This window comes from Pinus tabuliformis, chromosome 1_2, assembly GCF_031772625.1.
Source record: "Pinus tabuliformis cultivar Carrire ecotype Pingquan chromosome 1_2, CPIR1, whole genome shotgun sequence".
NCBI lineage: Eukaryota > Viridiplantae > Streptophyta > Pinopsida > Pinales > Pinaceae > Pinus > Pinus tabuliformis.
Genome location: NC_142298.1, coordinates 1,176,339,643 through 1,176,361,357, shown reverse-complemented (window position 1 = coordinate 1,176,361,357; position 21,715 = coordinate 1,176,339,643). Strand labels below are relative to the sequence as shown.

General features: G+C 37.8%; 1 pseudogene; it reads right to left on the bottom strand.

Annotated features, from left to right (window-relative positions):
- Positions 1-772: 772 nt before the first annotated feature.
- On the bottom strand, positions 773-21,468 carry LOC149210421 (plant cysteine oxidase 3 pseudogene; annotated as a pseudogene).
- Between the last annotated feature and the right edge of the window lie 247 nt (positions 21,469-21,715).

Genomic DNA, 21,715 nt, shown 5'->3' with positions numbered 1-21,715 from the left:
TCATGAATCATTGTGATCTTTTATATTAAGAATAATAGTCTATCAGCTTAATAATCGGTTTGTAACAACTTTATGATGGGCCTCCACAATATTGTTTCTTGTTAATAACCTCCTTCATGTCATTTCATTACATGCACATCCAAGATTCATTCTGCCATATATATATATATATATATATATATATATATATATATATATATATATATATATATATATATATATATATATATATATATATATATATATATATACGTCGTGTCGCCATATAACAACATTGTGCCACCATATAATATCTCAAATATTGTTTTTATTTGTTGCATATGATTGTTGCTACATGTCTCCTAAGGTTTGAGTGTTGATAATGTTACAGGGTTGAAATGTTATAATGTGCACTAGAGGATATCTTCATAGATGTTCCTATATTGTGTATATAATGTGCTACCTTCAGGATTTTGTTACTGAAGTGTAAGGTGGTTATCTGAGATAAAGAACACATCCCTTCATATTTCAAATGCACAACAAATGCACACATATGAGATGATATTCTCATAGACAATGTGTCAAGGGCAAGAGATAATTATTGATATTCATGAAACGATTCCATTTTCTTATTACTTGCTTATTACTTTTTCATGGAGGTCGAGGTCAATATAAGGTGGAGCAATTGATAACCATTGATATTCTCATAGACCATTGAAAAAAGATGACATCTCCACCTTATATCGACCAACAATGTTGAATGAGAGGGTATAGAAACAATATTATTAATATGTCAACCATTCACTGCACCACGAATTAATCCTTCCTCACACGTGTGATAATCAACCTGATCAGCCACAAAGCAAAAAAAACCAGCTAACTTCATTTAGTTAAACATGCCATCCACTTCTTTGACACTCTAAGAACATTGGATATCTCAGCAACAGTTGATCTTTACAAAGATCATCAAACCTCAACTTTAGGGCCCATATATTGTCAGTCTCTAACAAAAAAGTCACTCGGATAATCTACCTCCAACCATGCATAACCTTGATCTTCATCAGTCTTCTTGATAAAATTTCCCTGAAAATATGCATATGGGTAATCATGATAGTATGTACAATTCCTGTCGGCTTTGTCCGAGTAAGGTGGTGTGAGGAAATCAAGTATTGCACAAGATGTCTCTATTGTGAAAGAATGTAAATTGCCTCCAGTTGTTAAATATAACATTGATGTCTCATAAGGAGCTGAGATAATAGTGTCTGCCTTCAGTTTGGCTAATATTAGCTGTGATTTATCAGTGGCTTTTGATATGTTAAATGGTTCAACCCAATCATAGGATTTAACATGCAATAAGCCATAAAGGATCTTGCTCAAGACAATCATTCTAGGGTGATCATGGAGTGGGATAACAGCTGATGTTGGCAAGAGAAATATACCAATAGCAAAGCTATCACATTCATAAATGTGAAAGTATGTAATAGGTTGCAACCAATGAGCCATCATAGTTGAGTGTTGAATTCTTTTCATATTTTGTCCAAAAAAAATACCCATGATCTTGTTCCAATACATCGTCATTATGCCCCATAATCGGATATAAAATCTACATTCCTCTCAAGCAGAAGAAAAAGAGCTTTGATGATGGATGGCGACAACTTTTGTTGTGTAGAAACAACTTCAGGCACAATAAGGATAACCAGTTGCATTAAAGGCTTCTCTGTATAAATTGTAGACGAAACACTAAACAAAAACAAGATATTCCTAAATACGACCAAATCTTGAAAACTGGGATTCAGTATCACTTGAAACGTTTGGAATCCAACAAAGGCTCACCCTCAAAGGGCTCTTGATCTTCAATCATGTTATTCCCACACTCTTTCTAACCCTCATCGTTGATTTCCACCTTAGTCCATTCAAACAATTCCATATCGCACTACAACAAAAAAGGTCATTGCTGAGGGTCATGCTTGTGACAAACCTTTAAGTTCTATCACCAATGTCACATATGGTGGTTGTCCTTAAAAAAGCGTTGTTGTAAGTGCATATAGTGATAGTCCTTTAAGGTTTGTCACCAAAGGCATTTTCAGTGACACTTTTGGTGAGGGTTGTTAAAGGCCTGTCACTAATTCTCTCTTTGGTGACACTTCTAGTTATGATCTTTTATTGACCCTCACCGATGCTCTTTTTGGTTACTTTTGGTGATGGTAAAAAAATGTTTGTCATCATTTATCGTTCCAATGAGTTTTTGATGATGCAATGTGCATGTTACTATATTTTTTGTCAAAAGATGATGATTTAAGACCATTATTGTGGAGTCATTTTCATTATGTGTCCAATGCCATAGTGGTTAGAGTTACTCAATTTGTTAAGAAGTAATTAGTGTGTATAATTTCCCTCAATTAATGATAATATAGTTTTCCTATGAGTCAATACATGATTCATATTTATTAGGTTTATTATCTAACAAATTCTCTTTATATAAAGTTCCACTAGTGTGTGTAGGAACTATATTATTTAATACATAATCAATCTTTGTCAATTCTATTAATGATAGATACATAGAATTCCTCTACACTCTTGGCACAACTTAACATTCTCTGGCACACACTAACATTCCTTGGCACTGTTCATGCCTTCTAACATCTTTATACCTAGAAAATATTGCCATGAGTAGGACACCCAAGCACATGTTGGCAAGGCCTAGCATAACATAACATTCTCCTAGCATGTGTTGGCACACCCTGTAGTCCCTACCATGCCTTGGAACACTTTGGCATGCATTAACATACATTAGCACTTGGCACATATTGGCACTTGACATGTATTTGAACCTATTATTAGTGTGCCTAGCATGCCCCTTTTGAAAAATATAAATTCATGGATAATTAACCCTCTTATGTGTTCATTTCCTTTCATTTTAGCTTGGTTATTCCTTTTGTTGCCTTGAAACTCCTTGACACATATTGGCATACCCTGACACCTTGCACATCCTAGCATGCCTTAGCATATGGCATGTCTTGGAATTCCTTGGCACTATTTGGCACATGTTAACACACAATGGAACTCCCTATCACACTCTGGAACTTCTTTACATTCCTTGATATTCCCTAGCATTCCTTACCAATTCTTAATAAAAATTGTCACTCCCTCTTTGACATGCTAGATAGCACTCATTGACACTCCATGGTATGCCCTCATATTCATTCACTTCCAAGAATTTTGACCTAGTTCTCCCTTATGTTTCTCTAGAACTCCCTAACACTCCTCAGTATGCATTAGCACTCTCTGGAACACCTTAACACTCTTCGACATGCCGTACCACTTCATAACATGTGTATCATTCCCTAACAAACATTGACACTTGGCACGTGTTGGCACTTGATAAGTCTTAGCATGTCTAGCATTCTTTGAGAGGCCTTGGTATGCTTTGGCATGGTTTAATATTAAAATTTTTTGAGATCAATTATTGCAAAGTAGATGAGAAGTAACAGAGGAATATTTAACAGTTAGAATACACTAACACTTGGCACTTTGCACCTATTGGAACCTAGTTTTGGTGTACCTAGCATGCCCCTCTTGGAAAATGTAAACGGATGGCTTATTAACCCTGTTATGTGTTCATTTCCTTGTAGTTTAACTTGTTTCTCCTTTTTGTTTCGTTGACAGTCCTTGGCATGTATTTTCACACCCTTGCACATCTTGGCATGCCTTAAAAATTGACACATCTTAGCATATTTGACATGCCTTCGAACTATGTGGCACATGTTAGCATTCCCTAGTACACATTGGCACTCATGCCCTCATAACTAGCCTTACATTTTTTCACAACTTGGGAACCTAATCAAGTCCTTAGCTACTGCAGTTCATGTGACATTGGCCTACTTCAGCCGCAACAACTTGACCAATTACACCTACTACAAGTATATTGTGTCATTTTCACCTAATAACTACCTATAACTCATCTTAGGCCACTCATGTCCAAGCTCAAGTTGTCCCACTTAAGAATTTAACAAGACAAGGATCACATCTAGCCATGTCCATAAAACAACTAAGAAACATAGCTTACACAGATAATATTTCACATGTGTGTCCAGTTCATATAAACAGTAGAGCATTAACTGAGAATTTGCAAGAACCATAAGATGCACAAGACACACAAGATATAAGCCGACACAAGTCGAGTGCCCCAAAACTTATACACAACAATGTACAATATGTAATTGTTTGAAATAGTTTAAAACATGAGTATTCGGCCAAAGTGTGCCACATGTCATATAAAAATAATAGATAAAGGAAAAACAATGCTATGCCCAACACAAAGTCTCCCTTTGTCTAAAACTATTTTGTTGAGCCCCTTATCCCAACCATGGGCTTGCCTCCTGTAATCCTATTATGAACTTCTTCTAACACACTTCTACCTTGGCACACTTGAATTCACTGACACTCCTTGTCACACACTCTTATTTGTTCATTTCCATGCATTTTGACCTAGTTCTCCCTTGTGATGCCTCAAAACTCCCTAACACTCCTCAGCATGCATTAACATTGTCTGGCATGTGTTAGGACACCTTTTCCTTCCTTGGAATGCCCTGACCCTCCTTGACTATCATGCCCTCAAACTACCCTTACTTAATTTGCAACTTGGGAACCCAACCAAGTCTTCTCTTGACTACAAGTGCTTGCAAAGTTACGTTACTACAACTAGACTATGTTGTTGAATTGTGTAGTTTGGGAGGTACTCCACAAGCCTAGTGATATGGGTTTGTGAGTTTGGTCACAAAAGGATTTATGGGAAAAGAACCCAAGCGAAGGGGTTTTGGACCCACGATAGGGTTTAAAATCTAAAAGAAAACTAAAAAGGAAAATTAATATTTCCTAAGGTCTAAGTGGGTAGAACCCATAAATTCTAGAGGGTTCCTAAGAGGTCTAGCTAGGAAAATATATTTAAGGAGGACTTAGAATGAAGGCAATAACATCAAGTGAGAAGGAACTCATTTGACCAAGGAGGTTAGGAGAGATGTGTTGAATTTCCACGACCATGGATCTATGATAGAATCTTAAAATTTATGGCACTACCAAACCAAGAATCTCAACAATACTACATTGCAAAACGGAATATAAACAACAGTATATCACACATGCATAAAATATAGACAAAATTTTACAATTTTTAATCCAACTTTGTTATATTAAACAACATATCATACAATAGTCTAGGGCTCCCATACCAAGGATAATGGCCCTCATACATCCACTAGTACAAGATATAAACGGGGGCTTGGTGTCATTCTATCAATGACCAATCTACCCTCCACAATATATTTTGATCATCTGGTTGATGAAGTTGACTCTCTTAGCTCCCCTCAGTCATACCATGTACCTTCCCAGTCATTAAACTGCCGATCTGCAGCTTCTTTCTTTATCAATTCTCCAAGTCCATCTGACCACTGAATCTTGGCTATCCAATCTACTCTCTAGTTGTGCCTTAGTCCATCAAGCCCACAACACATCGAGACTATTATCGATTTGTTCACATCTCAACTTGAGAACAACTCTCAAATACCCACTGTTGCTCCTCATCTACTCATGGACTTCAGCAGACTATGGTGTTCCTTTGCTGCACCAATGAAGACCAACGTAGGGAACGAAGGGCTACCACCTATCACTGAAAGATGTTCATCTCCCACAATGAACATGGGCTAGGAGGACTTCCCATCTTCTATTGTAGATACACAAGTCTCCAACTCCACCAATTGCTCCTAGTTGATTATACCCTTGAGCTCATCAACTGTCTCTCTTGTAACCACCTTTGTCCATCAAGGTGTTTCTCACCGGGCTGCGACTTCGACAATATCACCCTGTCCTCCAGTAGACCATAAGTGCCCAATCTCATCCACACTTGGTATTCTCTCATGTTGCCCTCCAACAATCCACAAGAGACCAAGTCCACGTTGTAGCATCTGAACTTAGTTAGGGAATCCCCATGCCTAAGAGACCCTTACACACAGCTACCCACAGACTTCATGAATCTTCCCTTTTCTTCTGTAATAGAGGATCCATTACACAAATATGGGCACCAATCATGTACTCTCCTAGGACACAATCCAGCCAGCATCCAAGGGAACACTTGCAAATCTCTGTGTTATTGTCTTGTTGTCTCTCATCTAATGTGCCTTCTGTCACCTTAGCTTCTTGGTAGACTTCCCAACAATCCACATGGGATCCTACAAATAGCTCCTAATATTCCCAAGATCCCCATCAAGCTGATCCAAGCACTGGTCAAACGCTTTGACCCAACATCCCTCCAAAAACATTGTTGTATTGATGTTTTCACTTTTTGTTCATAACTGTCCTGGCTAGGGAACTTATTGTAGTCCTAAATCCACTTGACATTCCCTAAACAAGCCCTTAAAGGGTTGTGGCATACCTTAATAAGGCTCCTCATTTGCCACACTTCCTCTTTAGGGCATGGTCCACCCTTGACAGCCCTTATGCAGCTCCTTGTTGTGTGATATGTCATGCAACCTAGCACAACATCCCTCCTATAGCACTAGTCCCTCCAAACAATGCCCAAAAACACCCTCCACCATCATCATCCTTGCCTCTCATGAACTCAGCCTCACATCAAGCCTAATTGACCCTCAAAACGACAACCTGGATAGCCTAAAGAAATTCTGCACCAGCCTCATTACTCGACCTCCGCTGTAGACTTCAGACCCTCTCCTCCACACTGTCTAGGCCTCCTCTTTTGTTGCAGCTAGGGATAGATAGTCTCCTCTCCCCACCGAGTCCTTCTGTTGAGAAGATGTTGCACAATGGATACTAATAACACATCAAATAACCCTTTATTATTTATAGCCAATAAACAGGATCCAACGAGTTAGTGAATAGACACATCTATTGGCTAAATTTTACTTCAAGCCTACATGACTTGAAAACAAATAATTATTTTCCAACCTCAAAAATTCATTTCTCCACTTCTACAACTTGAAATTTGACGATTATTGAAGTGTTGGATTATCGTTTCCGCCCTTTATCATCTCATGTCATCACATGTAGAAATGTGCTTCCAGAATTGCCCTAAACACGATTGGTCGCAAGACCCCAAGATTGGGTTCTAAGCCCACAAACCGACTTGTGGTTCTTTGACCTCCAACCCTCGAACACTAGGGCTTGGAGCACCTCCCCAACTACACAAAAATCAACACTCCCTCGTAGCGAAGGAGGTAATTCTATGACTAGGAAGTAACCATCATCATCTGACGATGACACTTGCCCATTTGGCACCTATCACTACAGTATACCCTATAGATGAATCCAGAGATAGTAGTAGTGCCTCTGCCTCATCACATCTGAACCTAAAGATCCCAAACCTCCATAGGGATGCTCCCTCTGAGGCTAGACTCCCTCTGAGCCTACACAAACCCTACTGGATCAGTCCTACAAGCAGTCATCCTCCTCGATCAAATACAACTCATGCAAATCCCTCATGTTAGGTTCCTATACCAGTAGGAGTCATAATTTTGAATGGCTAAGGTTAAGCCTTGTAATATGCACATACCTTTTCTTTCTACAAATTTTTTCCATATGTCCTAAAAGAAAAATTAAAGGACAAAAAGAATAAACAAATAGGTCCAAGAAAATGAAAAATATGAACCCCAAAAAACAAAAAGAGACAATGATTGTGTGCAGCTTGTGATTCATGCCACAATCTAGGGTAATCAAACTATTTAATCTTGATTATGCCATGCTTTAAATTTTATGTTGATAGTTAGAGAATAAAATTTTACCAAACAGTTTAATCATGGCAGATCATTAGATTAGGTAGAGTAAAATAAAAGGAGCTCATTAGTTTAATCTGAGCCCTTGGATGATATAGTGATAGAATTAGATAGTTTGCTTTGTGAAAAGAAAAGAAAATGTTTTGATAAGGGTTTTCTAGTCTAAATGCACCCTAATAAAGTGAAGAAAAAATGGTAGGACAAGTAGATGGGTAAGTAGAAGAAAGGTTGCAGAAATATGATGATAGGGCAAAAAGCATATTTATCATCTCTCATCATAGGTTTCAAATGTAAATGGTCAATCAAGCATGAAGATGGATTTCAAGGTCAATTGATTAACTTCCCCCATTCATTTTACCTATTTACTTAACTAATTTCCCATAATAAAGTTCTAAGTACTGAAAAAATCTAAGTCAAAGGGGTTCAGAGCATTTATCTGACTTCTGGAGGGACCAGACCCTCCGCTCAATGGATTATGGATAACAAGTACCAAATTCCCCTCATAAAACTTCATCCCCCCTTCATTTCATTCATTTCCTTAATAAAACCCCTTTTCCTAAGGTTAAAACATTATTTGCCTAGGGAAAGTAATCACCCCCATGTAAATTCCCCTTTCATATAAAAAACCCACAAAAACACTTTAGCCTAAGTTATAATGCATATATGCAAAAAACAAAAAAATCACAGAAAATACATTATGCTTACCGCTATTCATTTCCGATGTTTTTCATATTAACTTCTAACTATTATATATTAATTCCCATTAATAACCCTTTTTCCCGTATATATTAATTTCCTATATAAACTTATCCTTATACCCTAGTTTAAATATAAACTATAAGATACATCAAACCCGACAAAAACCCACTAACTAATTGATCTGCGATTAAGTTACACAAAACCCTGATTAAGCCCTCTGCTAACAACCCCAATGGCCTAATCCTGCCTTAATACACCATTAATCTCGATAGTGCCATATTTAAAGTGCCCACTCGGGCCCCCATTAACCTCCGCACGCAATCGTGCCCCAACCACCATCTGATCTGAAGGCCCAGATCCAACGCCCCAGAAACCATTTTAAGCGGGATCATCCGCTGGACGATACATGCCCGAAAAAGTTGTTTTTCCCGAGACCACCCTGGCGACGTGTCAGTCGCTGAGTGGAATTAGGCGACCCCTCTCAAATACCACCCAATGCCCATAAGCGGTGCGAAATTAACCTCTTACCGCCTCCCCGCTATGCGACAAATCAGTCAATATTGACCTGTACTCGGCAAAAAACATTTTTTCCATATAAAAGCCAAAAATCCCCAAAAATTTCTTTTTCATTGAATTTTTGCCTACAAGATTTTGTATGCATGCACGACACCTAAAAAAAATTGAAGTCGTCAACTCACGTGCAGATTTCACTCCAGAGGATGCCACAGACCACCCAGTCAACCGTGTAGCCTCCATAAGCACCCTTCGACCAATTGCAGCTATAAGTTACCCTGCTCAGAGTCAATTTTCCTCAGTTTCAGGTATTTAAAACTGAATTCACCAAGTTCCCTATCAATTTCAAGTTAGACCAGTCATTGAGTATTTTGTTAAACTTAAAACTTAATTGTAATTACTCCAATAGAATCGATAATGAACCTTGCTGAATACTCAAACCCCGAAACTGCCAAACTACCTCTAAAAACCATAATTCAACCTTGAGCAAGCCTAATTCGAATCCACAAGAACCGAATTATGGCTTCCCCTACTGCATTGAACATCAAGCATGTATTCACGCCACATCTGAACCTAGACTACCTTCCCCCAACTGACAAAGATTTCCAGATAAAAGACATGATCACCAATGGCCTAATGATTAAAATATATTGCCTTGTGAGAGACGCCCACCTTAACCATGCTGATGAAATTGGGTTGTGGGAATCTAACTTACCCAAGTATGTTTTCCCACAAGTCCATTGTTTTCCTGAGATCATTCACCAATGCATAATTCAATACATTCCCAGCACCAGGGCTATTATGTCTCCTCATGAGGGAATCCTTTTCAAAACCAATGCCGAGTCCATCAACCAAATGTTGCAGCTGCAACCAAGCCAGAACCTGACCCCACTAGTTGTTGGAGACTTGCTGGAAAAATACCCCACCTTGGGCCTTACCAGACTCACTGAAATTCTTCAAACTTTCATTTTGGAAGAAGCACATATGCCCACTGATATCCCACCATACATCTTTGCCATATTTTCTGAAAGGGGTAAACATATCATCACCATGATTTCTTCTATCCTAGGTTGTACCACTGATGAACAGGTGGATGAAACAGTCCTTGCTTTCATGTCTATTTTTAGCCCTAGTAAGCCTCCAATAGTAATCTATGACTATGCCCAGTTCATTGTAGACAAGATGCATGAACAACTTATGAGATTACCCACTAAGAGAGTCTTCAAGTACTCCTCAGTACTATACCACATGTTCCTCTACTTCCAAGAAGATAAATTCCCACTTACCTTGCAAAAGTTGGACACCAAGGGCCAACCAAGATCAATCATCTTCTAGACTCCATTGACTCATTAATACCCCCCAACTATTCATACAATGAATTCATAGATTCCTTTGTCCATCCTATGATGACCATGCTCAGTGGAAGCCCTCCACCAAGAATCAGTTCTAAGATCAGGAAAGTCCTTCATCTAAACATCAATCATCAGGTGGGAGATTGGTACTTGTACCAAAACCACACTGAAATCAGGATTTATGGGTGCCAGCTTGCCCCATACAAACTACCTAAATAACTCCCAATGAGGTTATTCGCCCTAGAGTACTACACATAGATAATAAATTCAAATGAGGTAAGCTTTGTCTCAGCCAAAAAGAAAGCCCAACTCAAGATGAAAGACCAATTGGGTCCTTTTATTTGTAATAGCAGAGAAGCTGGAAAGGAGGCATACCTGATCCTTCAGAGATTAAAATTAAAACAAAGCTTCTTATGGAGATATGATCCCTTGGATTTCATCTACAAAAGAAGGTAGAAAAACAATATGGCTCCCTATATCCATCACCGCATCCCTGAGATAGAAAATTATGCCAACCAATTGCAATGGTTGGAAAACACTTTAGAGGACAGGGTCAATATTGAAGTTGCTGTGGAAAATACATTCTTATATCTAGAAAAGCAACTTGATGAAAATTCATTTCTGCAGGGTCCACCTCAGGAAGGGACAATGAGCACTACCCCTATCATGCAGACTCCTTTGAATGAGGAGAAAAATCCCAAAAGGGGCAGGGAGGAAGGATCAAGTTCAGGGACACAAGCCTTCAGTGTTTAATATGAAAGAGGCTAAAGCAAAAGGCCTAGACTCAATCTCGTGTCAGAGCAGGAAGACACCAATGGCTCAGTTGAAATAATTGATTCTGAGCTAGAAAGGAGAAAAGGTACTGTCCCTTAAGAGGAAACACAACCCCCATCATCCTCAGGAACCCAGATGATACAAAGACAGATGAGTGTAGAGGCCTCGTCCTTCATCCGGCCGGCAGACCAGGATAAAAGTATCAAAGATCGATTCAAAGAGATAAAAATGAGGAATGAAAGGTTGAAAGCTGAGACATATGCTCAAATTTTCAAACTTCCTACTCCAGGTCAAAGTAGATTGATGACAACCTTTGACATCAAAGAGGGGAAGATGTAGGTTTCCTTCATTCAACCAACTGTGCAGCAACCAAGGGCACCCACTGAATATAAGAAAGTTGATTTTGAGGTGTTGGCGAGGGATATTCACCCTGTGGACCAAATATAGTTTCACAAGCAGGCTGGAGAAATGATCTACTCCACCCTGACAGGGAAGTCCATAGCTATTCATCAACTACAAAGTTCCTTGAACAACATCTCAGCTCAGCATCAACTTGAAGAAGGTTCATCACAAGCCAAGGATAACAGAATCAAGTCTTTGGAAGACTTGATCATAGAGATGGGACATGATCCCAAAGATATCAAAGCAACAAAGGAGTTAATAAAATAGAAGAACAAGGACATTGCTTCACTGAAGAAGAAACTAAACATACCCTCCTTGCGTCATCCACAAACATAGGAGGTGTTACAGTCTCAAACTCAACATGAGGAATTAATGGATTTACTCCTCAACCTGAATGATCAGTTGAGGAGCACGGAGAAGGAATTGGATGCCTTAATCCAATTGAAGCAAGGTGAAGTAGGGACCACACCAGCAACTGTAATCCCTACAGTGACTACTGCTTAGTCAATTTAGTTTCTTAAATTTCTTTGCATAAATTATCAACTGAGGCTTGTAAGTTGATGAAGTGTAGTGCACTGTATGTTCTAGTTAACCCTTCTTACTTCATTGTTTTGTATTTTTATATTGTTTTGTTTTGGGGTTTCCTTGATCTCTAATGATGTACAGTCTAAATTATGATGAAATTGAGTCTAAATTTCCTAAAGGTGAACTGATCAAAGTCTAAGTTAAAGGAAGGAAAATGATCATCTATGCTATCTTGTCGTTTAATCCTAAGTCAAAAATTGAAAGGTGAAGTTTAAGGCAAATTGAAATAATTACAGAGAATGAAAACTAACTAAAGCACTTTTAGTTGCCCAAGCCTCCAATTTTGAAAGATAACTTTCTTGAGATGACAAACAAGCAACCTAATGTACTTTATAGCTTAGAGAACTAAATCAAATATGCAGAGAGTAACTAATTGATTTCAATTCTTGTGTGAAGTGAATGTTTAACCATTTAGTTAGGATGGATATCAGCTTGAAATGGTGACCAAAAAGAAACATTTATCCACACAGTGCATTGGCAATCTGAACTAGGAAATAAACAATAGAGGAACAAACAGTAAGTGAACTAATCCACAATGCATTCTTGTTACTTTCCCACCTTACCCTGTTAAAACAAAACATGTTTCATTTATGAAATAGATAGGAGAAACAAGACTGCACCATCGAATTCTAACATTATGCTACTGAACAGAATTAAAATAAAACAAACTACAGGAAATCAATCTAAACTACAAATACTGCTAAAAGTAAATAATGAAACTAAACTGAATAGTAAACAAAATAACAAAAGAAAAACCTCCTTCAGTGTAGGGGCCCTCTGCAACTGATTGAGTTGAGTTGCTAACTAGCTAAAGATACTCTTTCAAATGATCACTTGGTCAAACATGGCTTCATATTATTAACAGGAAAATAAGTTCCAAAATTATAGAGATGTAAGTCTGAGATTAATACATATATAAATTTGAACTCTTTCTCAGTTCTATACAAATGATATTTAAAGAAACATTCCTAATTGTCTTTTGATTGAATTGAGCTACAGGTGGTCTCCATGTATTACAACAGATCTGCGTAAATAGTTGATCAGCTACAAGTGACTTTAAGTCAGCAAGATGGTTGCATGAAACTATTATCACAGGTGGCTGGTTCGAGTTATTGCTACAACAAAACTGTCAGATTTATTAATTAGCCACGAAGAGTGGACACAGAGTCCTATTGCTCTCAAATTTCTTCGTTTGACTCCACCTTTGACTGTGGTCTTGAGCTGGCTTTTTTGTCGATCTAGGCTGGGTGACTAGGATAGTATCCATGTTGTGACCATTCCAAAGATGCCCATGTGGCTGGTTTCCTTACTTGACACCTGTAACCTGTTCAACCATGGAAGTGGCTACGGAACACATGGTTAGCTGCAGAATGGGCTAAGCTCCATAGCTAATTTGCGAAAAATTATTTCAAATAGAAAAAACATAAAAGTATAACATGTCAATCATTTAATGTCTTCCTTGAAACAAAATCTATCATTTATCAGTGATGGGGATCTTCCTTTCATGGAAAAACAAGAGAAAGAAGTGAGAAAAGTTGTCAAAGAGAGAGTAATTTTGACGTCCAACATACCCCCACTACAAAATCATTGCATGTCCCCATGCAATTTTTCCAAAACTGTGAACTCGTCTTTCCTATTGCATTTGCTCAGATACTTCCACCAGTACATCTAACTTTATTATCTTGCTCCTCTTTGAAGTGACTGCCATCCTGGGTTTCTTCATGAAAAGTCTGTATTTAAGGTTGATCACTGTTTTGTTCAAGTTTTTGTTCTTCCTCTTCAACTTCCTATTCTTCTTGTACCATAGCCCTAGGCGCAGTATTGTATATCATGAATGGCTTTATCCAATTTTCTTTGTTCCTTCAGGGTTTCATTTTCTTTCTTGATATGTTTGTTCAATATCTCTAACTCATAGATTTCCTGTTTGAGAGAGTTAGTCAGAGGTTCTTGTGGATTGACAGGTTGTTCTGGATTGGCTAAGGATCCTAGATCCATTGAGGCACTTTTCTTTTCCAGTGATTCTATGTAATCATAAATTTGTTGTTGTACTGGGTCTATACCTGGGGATCCTCTGCTGGGGCTGCCTTCAAAATACTGTCTAGGAGAGTTTTGAGGACTGTATGTAAATGGAACATTTTTAGGAGATGATACTGGAGTTTCTTCTTCTAGATTTATGAACTCTGTTTCCTTTGATGATACCTTCTTCACCATACCTTGGAGTCTAGAACTCCTTCTAAGTTGTAGGGGGTTTATGTTCTCCTCTTTTGTACCCTTTTTCTCCTTTCCTATCTTTTCCTTCCTCTTGATTTGTTTCCTAATCTCTGTCAATTTTTCAGAGATTGGTTGTTCATCATCCTTTTGTAATAGAGATTTAGGTTTGTTCTTAGTAATTCCACTAGCTTTCTTTTTCATCTCCTTCTTCTGCTTGATTTTCTCTTTGATCTTTGTTAGTTTTTCAGATATTGGTTCTTCATCATTTTTTTGTACTGAAGGCTCAGGGTTGCTTTGAATGGTTAGATTAGTCTTCTTTCTCCTACTCTTTCTGATACTATCTTTTTCAGGAGATTCTGGTGCCTCTTGGAAATGGTTTCTTATCAGAAAGTTTTCCCAGGTGTCTCCCATTCTTTTCAGATGATATTCAACCAGTATTTTGACCAACCCATGATGGTACATGGTTGTCTCCAGGGATTCTATTTTCTTCTGTACATTTGAATCCATCCTCCTTAGACTGTTTAGAAGGAAGAAAGGGAGGTTGATGTTTCCATTTTCTAGAAAGTTCATCAATAAACGTATATGATAAACATACATACATCTGAATCTTCCCTCATAGGTAATAAATTTTTGTAATATCAAAAGCATGCTTCTCCATTTATTTTTGAGTGCTGAAATAGGAATTCCTTTCTTAAACACAGTGATATCCATACCTGGGTTCTTGAGGATTACCTTCCATGATTCACTGTGAAATTCTTTGTTTTTGAACCATCTCTCACCAAGTCTTGGTAGTTCTGTAGCCTCTGCTATGTAAGATTCTGTTACTGCAAACTTAATGTCTCCAATATCTACTTTTGTACCATCGAATGATCTAGAAAAAGATTTTGTGATCTCCTTGTGATATCCATCAAATGTTTCAATGAATTTGAGCCATCCAGTCTTCTGCAACATCTCCTTGAGTTGTGGGTACCCTTCCATAAACTTTGCCCCTACGGGCTCTGCCCTGACAATGAGTCCCATGGTCTCTGTTTTGTAGAATTTGCTAACCTTCAGAATTACTCTCCTGGTCTATGAAATGGATTGTTTGTGGGTATGGTGAAAAAGAACGATGGGTTTGTGTGGAATAAGTAGATAGTGAGGGTTTGGAGAGACGTGAATACTTTGGTCATATCATGGTTGTGACCGTTAGTAGATGGAGTTATTAGAGACCATTTTAAGTACAAAGTATGGAGACCGTAGTGGAGGTGTGGTATGATGAAATCATTATAGACCGTTGGGTATCGAATGTGGAAGATGTGGCAGAGATGTGGTAGTCAAATCAAATGATGACTTGTTAAGGAGACATATGATCATTCATATTATACATAACTTATGTTTATGACTTGTTGTTTGAAATAAATTTGCATTTTACCTTAGAACTTAACCTTTTGCTTGATAATTCTTTTGGTGTTGATCCGTAGGTACTTTGAGCATGGTTGATCTCCAAAACTTGATTCTTCAATTTCCTTGCATTCATGATTTATTTGTAAACTATACAATTGTGCCAGAGCTGATAAGTAGGTTGTAGCTCCAGAATTAGATAAGCTACGGAATGGAACCAACTACAGAATGTGAAAAGAAGGAAAAGTGAAATATGGCTTATGAAATATGGATGTAGAAATAAAATGGAAATGAGTTATGATAGTGAGATGGAATGAGATGTAAGATAAAATGAAAAATAGTGTGAAATGGAGTAAAACTGTAAAAATAAAATGTAAATGAAAAATGACAATGAGATGAAGTGGAACTGTAAAACAGAATAAACACTGAATGAGATGGAATGAGACTATGAAATTGCGGACTCTATACTTGCAAAAAAATGCAGCTTTTTTTCACTACTAATTACAAAAAGGAAATGGAAAATATAGGATGTCAGAAATCTCTGATTTTCACCCTGTATTTTTTGTATAAGTATGCCAATCAATGATTGGTTTTCAACCTTATACAATTTTATTTTTTATTTTTTATTTTTTTATCAGTCATTTCTTGGGAAAAATAAAGACTAAGTTAGTGGAGAAGAAGGATTCTTCTTCACTAGCTTCATTTCAGAGTTATCCTAGAAAACCCTGATGAACTCCTCTCTTGAAACTGGTTTTTGATATATCTTCAGCCGATGACCATTTACAAGAAGAGGTACCTTTTCCTCATCTATTGTTCTTATTCTCACTGCTCCATTGTTAAAGACTTTTTCAATCTCATATGGCCCAAGCCAATGAGTTTGAAACTTCCCTTGAAAATCTTTTAACTTTGAATCAAACAATAGTGCCCAATCTATTACTTGAAATTTCATCTCCTTAATATATTTATCATGCCATTGAGCCCTCTGTTGTTGGACTATACTGGTTCTTTGGATTGCATCTTGCTTAATTTCATCAAGTTCATTGAATTGCTCCAATCTATGTTTCTGTGCCTCTGATAAATCCAATCCCAATTGGACTGCCATCTTGAAGGTTTTGATCTGAAACTCTATAGGGAACATGGCTTGTTTCCCATAAACAAGTTCATAGGGTGTATGTCCCATTGTGTTCCTCCATGTAGTTTACAGGCCCATAATGCTTCAGGAATCCTTTCTGTCCAATCTCTTCTATATAGATGCACAATCTTAGTGAGAATTCCCTCAATCACCTTATTTCTAGATTCAACTTGATCATTTGCTTGTGGATGATAGGGAGTAGATTTCCTATGTTTGATCTTGTAATTTTCCACAAGACCCTCCACCATTTTAGATGTAAATTGAGATCCCTGATCTGTCACAATTTCTCTTGGAACACCAAAATGAGTGAATATGTCCTCAAAAAGAAAATTAACTACAGATTTTTCATTAGAAAAAGGTAATGCTTTTGCCTCTACCCCATTTAGTGACATAATCAGTTCGTACATACTTCTTTTGCTTATATGAAGGATTAATTGGCCCAACAAAGTATAAGGCCCATTTTTCGAAAGGTTCAATAAGTACCTGAACTTGTAATGGCATTTCATTTGAAGGAGCAGGTTTCCCTACCCTTTGGCAACTGTCACACCTCCTGACATATTATTTGGCATCTTTGAAGATGGATGGCCAATAATATCCTAAAGAAAGGATTTTATAGGTTGTCCTCTTGTCAGAAAAGTGTCCACCACATGGCTCATCATGACATGCCTTAAGAATCTCAGGCATTTCATCTTCCCTAACACATTTTCTAATCATAAGATCTGGGCCTATTTTATACAATTCATCAGTGATCCATGAGTATCTTGCACTTATCTGAATGATTTTTCTTTTTTCTCTAGGAAACAAATGTGAAGGAAATTTCCCTGTGACTAAGTAATTAGCAATATCTACAAACCAAGGAGTTTGAGTAGTCACTGCAAAAAGATATTCATCAGGAAACTTATCTTCAACTGGAGTGTCATCATTAACATTCTGAATTCTGGACAAGAAATCAGCAACTGTGTTTTGTTTTCAGGTCTATCTAGCACAGTAATATTGAATTCTTACAAGAGTAAAATCCATCTTGTAACTTTACCATTAGTAATAGGCTTATTCATTAAATATCTAATTGCAGAGTGATCTGTATGAACAAAGGTTTCATAGCCTTTTATATAATGTCTGAACTTGTTGATTGCATGAACAATAGCTAAAAATTCCTTTTCAGTTACAGTATAGTTCAACTCAGTGGGAGTCAAATACTTACTTGTATAGTAGATGGCATAGGGAATCAAGTCTTTTTGTCCTAATACAACTCCCAAAGGTGTATCTGAAGCATCTGCTGAAAAGTGAAAAGGTAGTTTCCAATTTGGACCTCTCAAGATGGGTGCTTCAGAAATTTTTGTTTTTAAAGTCTCAAATGCTAATTGGCAGTCAGGATTCCAATGGAGTTCACAATCCTTGGCGAGTAATTTGAAGAGTGGTGATGTTATTTTAATGAAATTTTCTATAAATCGTCTATAGTATCCTGTGAATCCTAGAAAACTTTGAACATATTTTTGGCAATTTGGAATTGATAATTTAGAGATGACTTCTACTTTAGATTTATCAACTTTAATCCCATCTCCTGCAATGTGATGCCCTAAAGTAATACCTTCTGTAAACATCATAAAACATTTTTCATGGCTTAGTGAAAGGTTTGCTTCCTTACATATTTTAAGAACTCTTTCCAAATTTTCCAAAGCTTCTTCAAATGTATTCCCATAGACTGTAAAATCATCCATATATACCTCTACACAATCATGTATTAGATCAGAAAAAAATCCTAGTACTACTCTTTGGAATGTTGCAGGTGCATTACATAACCCAAAAGGAAGTACTCGGTAGGCATAAGTTCCCCATGGACAAGTAAATATGGTTTTATCTTGATCTTCACATGCCACCTGAATCTGATTATAACCACTAAAACCATCCAAGAATGAGAAATACTTCTTACTTGCTAATCTATCTAACACTTGATCTATAAAGGGCAAAGGAAAATGCTATTTAAGGGTAGCTTTATTCAATTCTCAGTAATCAATGCACACCCTCCATTTACCATTCCTTTTAGGCACAATCACTAAAGGGGAAACCCATTGCCTGTCTGAAATTGGGTAAATGAAGTTTACATTCAATAGTTTTTGCAGCTCTTATTTCACAATTTCCCTAAGATTTGGATTCATTCTTCTCTGAGGTTGTCTGATAGATCTACAACTTTCCTCAATGTAAATGTGATGAATATAAGCCTTAGGACTGATTCCTTTCATGTCAGTATATTCCCATGCATATGCAGCAGAATGATGTTGTAATGTATTGATTAGCTTTGCCTTTTGTAATTTCTCCAAGTTATTATTTATGTTCAATGTTCTCCCTGGAAAGATTTCAATTGTAGAGCTACCAAATTCTTCCATAGAATAAAGAGACATCTGCCTAGATGACAAATATTTCGTGTTGGATTTTTCTTTAAATTGATCATGTTCATATTCTTGAGATGATTCAAAATTTTCCATTGTATTTAAGATTTGACTATTTCACTAATATCTGAAATAGTAAAGAGATGCTGAATGTCATTTTCATCGTCAATTTATTCTTTGTCATCTATTTCTGTGATTGTTCTTGCTAGAGGATATAGAGTGAATTTCTATGTTGAATTCCCATAAAAAATATACATATCATCAAATCTACAACTAATGAAAGCATCAACTGTGGCTAGCCAAGGTCTTCCTAATATGAGTGGATGTCCTCCTAGATTGTTCTTGGGGGTTATGATTGTAAAATCAATAGGATATTCCCAAGAATCTAAGGATATTGAAATATCTTCTAACACTCCATCTGGTTTGATTATAGATCTGTCCGCTAATTGCAGTAATGTAGGTGTGTAAAGAAGATTAGGAAGATTGAGCTGTTCCATGGTTTGTTTGCTCATGATGTTTATTGCTGCCCCTAAATCAATCAATGTATTTGGAATTTCAACTCCATTAATGTGTGTTTTCACAATTGGACTTCATGGATCTACATATTTTTGTATGGAATTTTTTCCCATCATTATATCTACTATTTTTCCTACTAGGTGAATCCTTTTTGTTTCTTTTGCTTTTCTTCCTGGTTTCTTTATGCTCAACTCCTTTATTGTTTTAGCTAGAATTGGAATCTCCTTAATGGCTTGTAACAAAGGAATTTTGATACAAACATTTTTCAATTCATATAGAAAATCATAATTGGGCAACATGATCTGCTTTTCTACTCCTCTATCAACTTGTAGTCTTTCAGGAAAAGGAGGTGCAAAAGTAGATATTGGCTACTCAATGATAGGAGTTGAGTTCACTAGTTCTTTCTGTTTTTCATTTTCAGTATTTGGTTTTGTAGAGATGTTCCCTCAAAACTTTTATTGGGCTGTAGAGAATTTTCCTTAGAATTGTCTTGTTCCTAAATAACTACACAAGGTCTTTCCTTTTCTAATATTGTAGGCTTGTTGGGGCTTGACCCAGGTTCAGAAGTGTTTTAGCTAAACAAATACCACACTACCGACCCTTTCGGCAACAGTCCACGAAGCGTGGACTAAAGTCTTACCCGAGGTAGTAGGGGAGGGTGCTGGAACCAGGTTTACGCACCCTTGGGATGTCTTGATGAGGTCTGGAGGGGTCGCGAACCGATTTGTGCCCTCGCGCTACTCTGCACTGCTTTCAGGCTTCCGCGTAGATCCGCGACGAGGTGCTCTTGAAGTCTTATTCTTAATGTGTTTATTATAGATCTGATCTAATTCTTAAGGTCTTAATCTAGCATTCAACAGTAATAACCAGTGCGCGCAAGCATAGATATGCATTAACTTAGAACATAAGCAAAAACAAATAGATCTACGACCAATGCACAATAGTTCAGAACCACTTATCTTTATTTAATATTCTATTGAGTACAACTAGTTTCACCCTGCGCACTTAGCTATAGGGGTTCGCGCACACAGCTGCAAACTGTACTAGGCCTCTACACACACAGCTGCAGAGCCTACTCTAACTACTATCAAACCCGACTCGGACTTATAGACCAAAGAAATTATTGCCTTCATAAACCCATAACATTCAAGATCCAATTAGAACTGCCTTCTACCCTTAGAGCCTCGCTCTATTTATACATTCCCATGGTCACGGACCATGGGAAGGTTGACTCTCTTTCTATTATTTTACATTATTTTTGGGCGGACAAGCCTTTGACTTGACCTAATACCATTCGCGCTCCGTGCACTTTGCGGAGATTTTACAATGCTTTTACCCAAAATTGCAGGCTTTAAGCCCCAAACCCGTTACGCGGGGCCTCCGCTACCCAACAGGCCCCCAACACAATCATTGTGACTTGTCCCGAGTCACTCGGCCAGTGTGTTGATCTTTGCTCATAGTTCCTCCAACAACCTTTACACTGCACTCACATCTACCACACATTCTTCCGCTATGTGTTGGATCAATTGTGCTCGACGTTCTGACGCATTGCCGGAGGCACCTTCCTGCCTTAGTGCATATGTGTCCTGCAATTGGGTCAGCTTCCCCTCAATCGTAGTGGTAACTGTGAATGCTTCCTCAAGCCAAGGCTGGATGCGCACTTTGAGCCTAGCTTCCCACTGTCGTGCGACGTCCACCTGCTCCTTCAGACCATGGGCCTCCCACATCATTGCCAAATGTTGAGTGATGGCAACCATTTACACAGTCCCTCGGACATTGTCATAAGCCTATTCCAACTCCCACGCTTCTGTCTCTACCTACTACAATGTTGGGTCTTCTTGTAGTGATGTGAGCATAAGAAGGGACTGATCCAACAATCCCGTGCAGTCTTGTACAACGCGCTTTATCACCTCCAATCATGCTTGAATTGAACGGTGGCACTGCTCTCTAACTTCTGGGGGTGTAGTAGGTTGCATCATCATCCTTAGCTCTGCGATCTGCAAG